This window comes from Sinocyclocheilus anshuiensis, unplaced genomic scaffold (assembly GCF_001515605.1).
Source record: "Sinocyclocheilus anshuiensis isolate Anshui unplaced genomic scaffold, SAMN03320099.WGS_v1.1 scaffold4043, whole genome shotgun sequence".
NCBI classification, from domain to species: domain Eukaryota; kingdom Metazoa; phylum Chordata; class Actinopteri; order Cypriniformes; family Cyprinidae; genus Sinocyclocheilus; species Sinocyclocheilus anshuiensis.
The window spans coordinates 1,920-9,487 of record NW_015556101.1 but is presented as its reverse complement, the minus strand read 5'-3'; the positions used below and the strand labels follow the sequence as shown (position 1 = coordinate 9,487).

General features: G+C 36.4%; 1 long non-coding RNA gene and 1 pseudogene across 1 annotated transcript; both read right to left on the bottom strand.

Annotated features, from left to right (window-relative positions):
• Nucleotides 1-3,695, bottom strand: part of LOC107676216 (rac GTPase-activating protein 1-like) — a 12,516-nt pseudogene extending 8,821 nt beyond the window's left edge.
• Nucleotides 82-1,394, bottom strand: LOC107676219 (uncharacterized). The gene is made up of 3 exons (XR_001632711.1): nt 1,321-1,394; nt 1,126-1,182; nt 82-146 (listed from the first exon to the last, which is right to left on the bottom strand). It is a non-coding gene; the product is annotated as an uncharacterized LOC107676219 (long non-coding RNA).
• Nucleotides 3,696-7,568: the final 3,873 nt, after the last annotated feature.

The following is a 7,568-nucleotide window of genomic DNA, read 5'->3' as shown; positions in this document are numbered from 1 at the left end:
GACAATTGAGAAAATAAAAATAAATTGTAGCATTAATAAACTTCTACCAACCTTAGTGGTCTAGCCCCCAGGAGATCTCCAGAACGCCTGCTTACTCTTCCTCGTTTTTGAATCAGAGGACCAACACTTGGGCCCATTGATGAACGCTAAAAACAAACAGTGATGAAGTGAGATACATTAAGGGCAAGCACAAAACTACAATATATACTAGCACTTCACAACAGACATAATGTTGTGTAATTTATAACTTGAGAAATCTAAAAAAGAAATGGGAATATTAAGTGTGCTACACAAATGAATCTAATAATTCATAAAATATTATATATATTAATTATATTATAATTCATAACTTTACCTTAAATATTTAATTCATTCATTATTTTTGCTACTTTAGACTAGATTTGGAATCCCAGCCTTTCCATTTATTCCATATAGACGGTTTCATCGGGCGCACGCGCCTGGACCGAAGTTAACTTCCGGTCTGTGTTTGTTTATCAGTCTGGCTATGGCACAGGCTACAAACGCAGTTAAAGTTAAGGTGATGAGTAGACTGAAGTTGGGCTCAGGTGGTTGTGCTGTGGGATGTGTTTCCCATACATTTATTTATTTGTGGCGCTCGCCACAATATCAAAAATTACAGATTTTCCAAAAGGCTTCGTTGAATAAACATGAGCACGTACTGCACATTTAAAAATCATAACGAGGCGCAGGTGTTTTTATTTCATTGTATTTCTGAAGGAAGACTATCTTTAGAAAATTTTCGATGTCATTTTCATTTAATCTTGCCTGTTATATGCCTGATAAAGCAGCGTTTGTGAGCTCAGTGCTGATTTGTGTACAGCCGTTACTGGGGAAACCTCTGCTTCTCCCGCTTTAAAGCACCTCCTGCTGGCAGAGAATGAATTTGCATTTTCAGTAAGTCCGTCTGATTTACGCAGCAAACATATTTTACTTATCAAAAATAATCTACTCTAAAGGGACTACTTAGCTGTTGTCATTGATTCTATTTGGAAGTCTACCGGAAGTTAAGTTAGGGCCACAAAAGCACGCATGCGCAGTAACGTTTGTTTATGTTGTTGCCGTTGAAACCGTCTATACTAGAATCTAGAAACTGGTAGCACTTACTCTTCTCTCACGAGCTCTTGACTTGAGAGGCTTAACAAACGCTGTGTTGTCCAAGTCCTAGAATTCATACCATGAAATAATTTTCAGAAACAACTGTTTCGATCTTTTTAGTGATTTTTATGCATATGCACATTGCTTGTGTTTGACAATCATCCTAAATCAAGAATAAAATTGATGCTATATGTGATATTCCACCAAATCATCATCCGTTCTGTCATAACTAATGTCAGAGTGTGACAGGAAGGAGGACTCATCAATCCCTGATAACCTGATATAAAGACACAAGATCGAAAATAGCATTGCGAATGAGGGAAAAACTCCAGTGAACTGAGAACAAAACGAAGAGCTTGCTGAACGTTAAGGTACTGTTTTCCTCGGTGCTGTGGGACACTGGCTGCTTTCTGACTGAAGCTGGTCAGCATTGACCTCTGTTCATCATTGAGACAAGCACTTGACTTGCTGTCATGCACTAGAACGCCACATATCAACTGCATCTGCCACTCCTGTCAAATGAATTAATGAGCGATAAAGATACCATAAGTATCCTTAATAAACTCTCACAACAATGGTCAATAAATCACAGAGAACTTCTATTTTATGAACTCTCTGTGCACATTAAGACATGAGTTATGACCGCCCACATCCACATGGCCCTGTACTCAATGGCGCCCTTCACTAAGTCTATGTCATGTTATGTCGCTGTCGCACTGACCAAATGGGCAAAGTTTTGCTTGCTGGCTTCAACTTCAACATTTACATACAAGTCTTAAAGGTGCAGTAGCTAAACAGCCCATTTAATTCAAGAGGGTGAAAAAAATCAGTAAAAATAAATAAATGGAAAAAAAAAATATACCACCATGTAAAAAAAAAAAAACTTTGCATAACAAAAACTGAATGAATGAATAATTAATAATAATAAGTGGTACAAACACAAATCTAGCTTCTTCAAATTATTGCACAAGTGATAAGAACTATGGTTTAATTTCTTAACTAACCAGGCACTGGTAGTCCGCCTCAGCTTTATAGAGTTTCTTGATCTCCACGTCCAGCTGGTTTCGAGCATGTTTGAGTTTGACCTCCAGAGCAGCTCGAGCCACATCAGACTTTACCAGGAGCTCCTTCTGTTTTTCAGCTCCAGCTCTGCATGAAGCCATTTCTTCTGGGCAGCTTCAAAGTTCCTCGCCACCTCAATTAACTCTTGTAGACAAAAGACAACTGGTGAGATTTCAGTATGGCAAAATATATATGCAGATCAAAGAACGACTATTAAGACAAGACATGCTTTCTAAAAGCAGTATTTTTTTTAATAATTCTAGCACAAAGATATGAAGCTTTTACAGGAAGTTTAACAATAACAAGTGGGTAATTTGTGATAATCATATACTTTTAACAAATAGCCACTTTCTCTTTTTTCCTCAGAAGTAAAAATGTAAAAAAAAAAGTACTCCTGGCTTTCAAAAGCTCTGCTGAAACAATACACACTACAATTTTCAAATTCCTAAATTATCCCTCATGTTACACTGAAATTGACTTGACTTCCCTTCTTTTCGACATCCATATGAACATTTATTTTACCTTCAGTGATTTTGGACATCCACCCATCCAGACATATTATTTAAGTTTAAAGCATCTGTTTTATCGTAGAGTGGGCATACCGTTTTCAGAGGGGTGATTGCTATCCAGAATAGTAATGTTGTTTTAGGTTTGAGTCAAGATGGAGACTAATTTCACCTCAGCAAAAGTACATCGTAAAAAAACAAAAAACTTTTACAGTGTGTATGTCAACTACACACTACCATTCTTTAATTGTATTCAGCATTGACACATTAGATTGACGAAAAGTGACAGACATTTATAATGTTACTAAATATATATTTTTCAAATGAATGCTGTTGTTTTGAACTTTCTATTCAGTGTTGGGCAGTAACTAGTAACTTAGTTACTGTAATAATATTACTTTTTGCAGTAACTAGTACTGTAACTAATTACTAATAAGATTGCAGTAATAATATTACAGTTACCATCCATAAAGCAGCTTAGTTACTTAGTTACTTTTGATGCCTCAACCCCGCTGATTTAAAATCCAACAATCAAATAATTCCTAGATTTATTTTCATAATTTTCATGACTCGCACATGCATGTGATGTCCCCAGTGCAGCAGGCAAGCCCCCCCTCCCCCCAAAAAAAACCTCACTCCAAGCTTTTGGCAACCCTGCCAACACTGTTTCTATTTAATCAAAGAATCCTGAAACACGTGTCATGGTTTCCACAAACATATTACGCAGCACAACTGTTTCCAACATTGAAAATAATAAGAAATGTTTCTTGACCACCAAATCAGCATGTTAGAATGATTTCTGAAGAATCATGTGACACTGAAGACTGGAGTAATGATGCTGAAAATTCAGCTTTGACGTCACAATAACATGACATTAAAAAAATAATAATAATAAAAAAAATAAACAGGGCCAATTATATCTAACCGAGCTTATTCTATAGCAAGCCTTTGCAAACACAGACTGAGGACTTCTCCTACATACTGATCCCCCATGATGGTCGCGTCACCTGACGATCCAGCGTCAAACTCAAACAAACCGCTTTAAATGCGTCAGGTGAGTGTAATGTAATGTGCCGGAGCACATGGAGTTACTTATGCTGCACACTGGACTTCAGGCGGGTCTGAAACTCTGCGTTTAGACGGAATATAGTACCGGAAGCCCAGCAACAATCGAAAAAGTTCTTCATCAATTTGTTTTTTTAAGGCAGAGGTAAGAGCTTTTAATTCACTGAAGGTGTTTTGAAACTGTCATTACAGCTGCCATACGTATTTGGAATAGCATCTGCTAATATTTACACTGTTATGTGTATTATTATTATTTTTAATACAGTCAATATCAGGGCTAGTTTCAGTACAGGCCATAGTCTACCCTGAACAACCTGGTCGTCCGTTCGCGGTCGCGTTCGCACCCGATCCGTTGTAGCCAGTAGAGGGCACTCGAGGCATTTTGAGTTGAGCATCCAGGATTGTTGTACCTTCACCATATGGGGCTGTGTGTGCGAGTTTGACAGTGATTAAGGTGGTGGTTGAGCAAAGCTTTGTTGTGTTTGCTTTACTCAACGCTGTTCACAAGAAAATAAGCGTCTCTGTGATATCATGCTCTTAGTCTCCACTGCAAATGCTCCATTACACAAATAATGGGTTCTGCTGCTACTGGAGTCACTTTAATTTAGTACCCAAAAATCTTATTACAGTCATTTTTAACATGGCTGCTTTGAGCATAAGAGATCAAGAGCAGCAGTGTTTGGAGAGACTGAATTCAATTTTGTAGGAAATAAAAGACTTGCAACGCCAGGTCTTTCTCATTGTTGAAAGTTTAACTGGCTTCCGAGACCTTGGTCACTGTATGTGGAATATTGCATTTGAATTTTAGTGCTATCTTTAGTGCTGTCATGGGTTTCAAATGTCGTCCTTTGCAATAGCAATTAGATGCAGTGGTGCTGCTCGGTCCTGATGGTAAACATTTGGGTTTATTGCACTGGACTAGATTAATCTGCTTGTTCTTCTTATCTAATATTTAATTTGTAAGACTAGAAATATACATAATGTATGATATACCTGTGGTTCTAATCATACTTACACCAATATTGTTCTAATTTTGGTTATTGATCTTTCATGAGCTGTTTTTGTTTATTGGACTACCAGTATTGTTTTTTCTTGTTACATTAAATTTAGGGTTAATATTAAGGCATTACATAAAATAAAGGGTAATATTTAAATCACAACACCATATATTTTTTTAAATTCCTACTAATAGGGGCAAAAGCGCCTCATATTGGAATATAGTCATGTATGCACTCTTTGTCTTTGTAACCCACTGTTTGCAGTTAGTTTAGAAATGGAGTTTTCCACCCTAAATTAAAGCCCCTTCTTACGGCGACATTGATAAAAATGTAATTGTGATCGTGTGTGCTGTGTGGAATGCAAAAGCTGTTTTTCTCTGAGGGCGCTGGGATATTTGCATTGTTTAAAACCCACAAAAGAATCAGTTTCTGATGGCAAATGCACAATTGCTTTAGCAAGCGAGTATTGCGTTAATCTTGGGAAAACATACATTTATAAAAGAACCTAATTTGTTTCACAAGTAGACTTGGCATGCAGTTGTTCTCTGATTAATATATTTATCTGACATCATTATATAAAATACAAGATATCCTGAACATGTAGCTTAATTCATTCGCTTATTTTTTGTGTATATTTTATTACAGATTAGTTTGTAATTAACGATTAGTCATGAATTAATCACCCACGTTTAATTTATAAGCCAAAATCTTTTAAATACACCTTTTCCTTATACTCTTTTCTTTTTTTCGGAAAGATTTAAGTTATATTAATTCGACTGGGACTCTACAGCATAGAACAAATAGATTTCAGGAGCTCTGTACATAAACATTACAAAAGCAATTTATTGTCTGTTGCTTAATATTAATGTTTGTTTTACAGTGCGTTGGCTCATTAGGAAACTTATTGCCTTTGGCTGAGTATATACACAGCTCAGCAGATGAGATGCTAATCTAAGGACCAGAGATGAATGTGTTTGATACTAGTCCCTATTTAGTCAACACGGTTTTACCGAATGAGCCATTTCTCTCTTTAAGTATTTACCCAAAACCCAGAGAAGCGTTAATTCTGAGATCAAATCTCGATCTGTTCATCCTTTTTATGTGAGATCTGCGGTCTGTGAATATAAAAGTGAAGATGAAGGATGTGTGGTGCTTCACAGACTCTCACATAAAAGCTGTTGAGACATTGTAGTCCTCCCATGAGCTTTCTGGGTCAAATCTGATCTGCTTCATGTCGTAAACCCAGTAATTCCTTCCTAACTGTCCTGTATAGTAAAAGAGACAGCAACCAAAAGCAAAAGCCCAACACAAACATCTAAATGTTTTCAGATCCTGACTTGAACTTTGACCTCATCATGCCACAATGCAGTGATACAAATTCTGATTTCAGTAATGAGCTTTCAGCCTGTAGACTGTGTTTTTCAGTTCAGTAAATCCAAACGTTCAGTCTGGTACCGCTGACCACCTTTTCTTTCTCACCAAAGCACTCATGATTCATTTAAACCAGTTTGACTTCGTCAAAAGCATACTAGAAATAAATATGAATGCAGAGCTGGGACTCCGCAGTGCTCTGTGTTACTAATACCAGTCAAGAACAAACCATAACAGGACCATAAAAAAAAAGAATTAATTAATATGCTGTCCTGTTATGGTTTGATTAATACATTAATAAAATATGTATTTATTTGTTTTTGCAAATAATACCAGGGCAGAATCTATTTTTAACTATAACAGGACTGAATAAAATATTATGCTACCCTCTTAAGGTTTGCAAATTAAATAAATAAATACATGTATTTATTATTATTATTTTTAGTAGCAGTAGTAGCAGCAGCAGCAAACTGTAGCAAGACAGAATCATATCTATATGCATTTAATGTATGTAATGTAAGTATATGTATGTGTATATTAATTTATGTTATGGTTTAGTTCACACCTATTGTGTTAAAATGAACAAATTATGAATTATGTCAATGAAGTCACCCATTTTCTGGTAAGTTGTTAAATTAAAAGACCAAATATACTTCGATTGTGATAGTGTGATACACTTAGCTGCTGACAAAACCTGAAATTATGCTCCTAGGGAAAGAAAAATAACAACCTCTGGGGACGCAGATATGTATAAATAAATAAATAAGTAAGTAAGTGCACCTCATCCAAAGCTGTTACTGAAACTGTCAAATCAAAAAGCCTCAAACTAATATACATAGCTGAAGTAGCTAGTTGTATTCTCATAATCATCTGTTTGTGAAATTGTTCCCTGAATGCATTCTAATACCCATGTGAGCATTGATTTCTGTGCCAGGTACAGTACATCTGTGAAGTTCTTATGAGGTGAGCATGGAATAAACAAGGCATCATATGACCCCTTTAAGAGTTTTTTTTTTTTTTTTTAGGTGAGAATGTACTTGTTCAGACTTAAAAAATGTGGCTTGTTAATAAAGAGAAAAGTCCGTTTGAAAATTTGCTTCGACGTTTTTGGAGATGTGAGCTCCAGGGTGTCAGTGGCCGTTCAGCGTTCATGAACCCACTGAGAGCAGCCTCACCTCGGACAGATCTTCTGGAATTTGCCGCTGGCTCTGATGTCTCTATAGTGGTTAAACATGAGATATGATTCGTTTTGTGTAAATCTAATGGGCAGTTGGTCTCAATCTATTATTTATTCCAGAGCAAATAGTTTTGACTGAGTATAATCTTCTTTCGTGCTACAGTGGTTACTGTTCTCTAATTTTGATCACTGTTTTTTCCACAGAATTAAGCATTAGCGTTAGTTCTGGCAGGTCACGTGAGTCAAGCTTGTATCAGCTGATTCTCTGCTGAT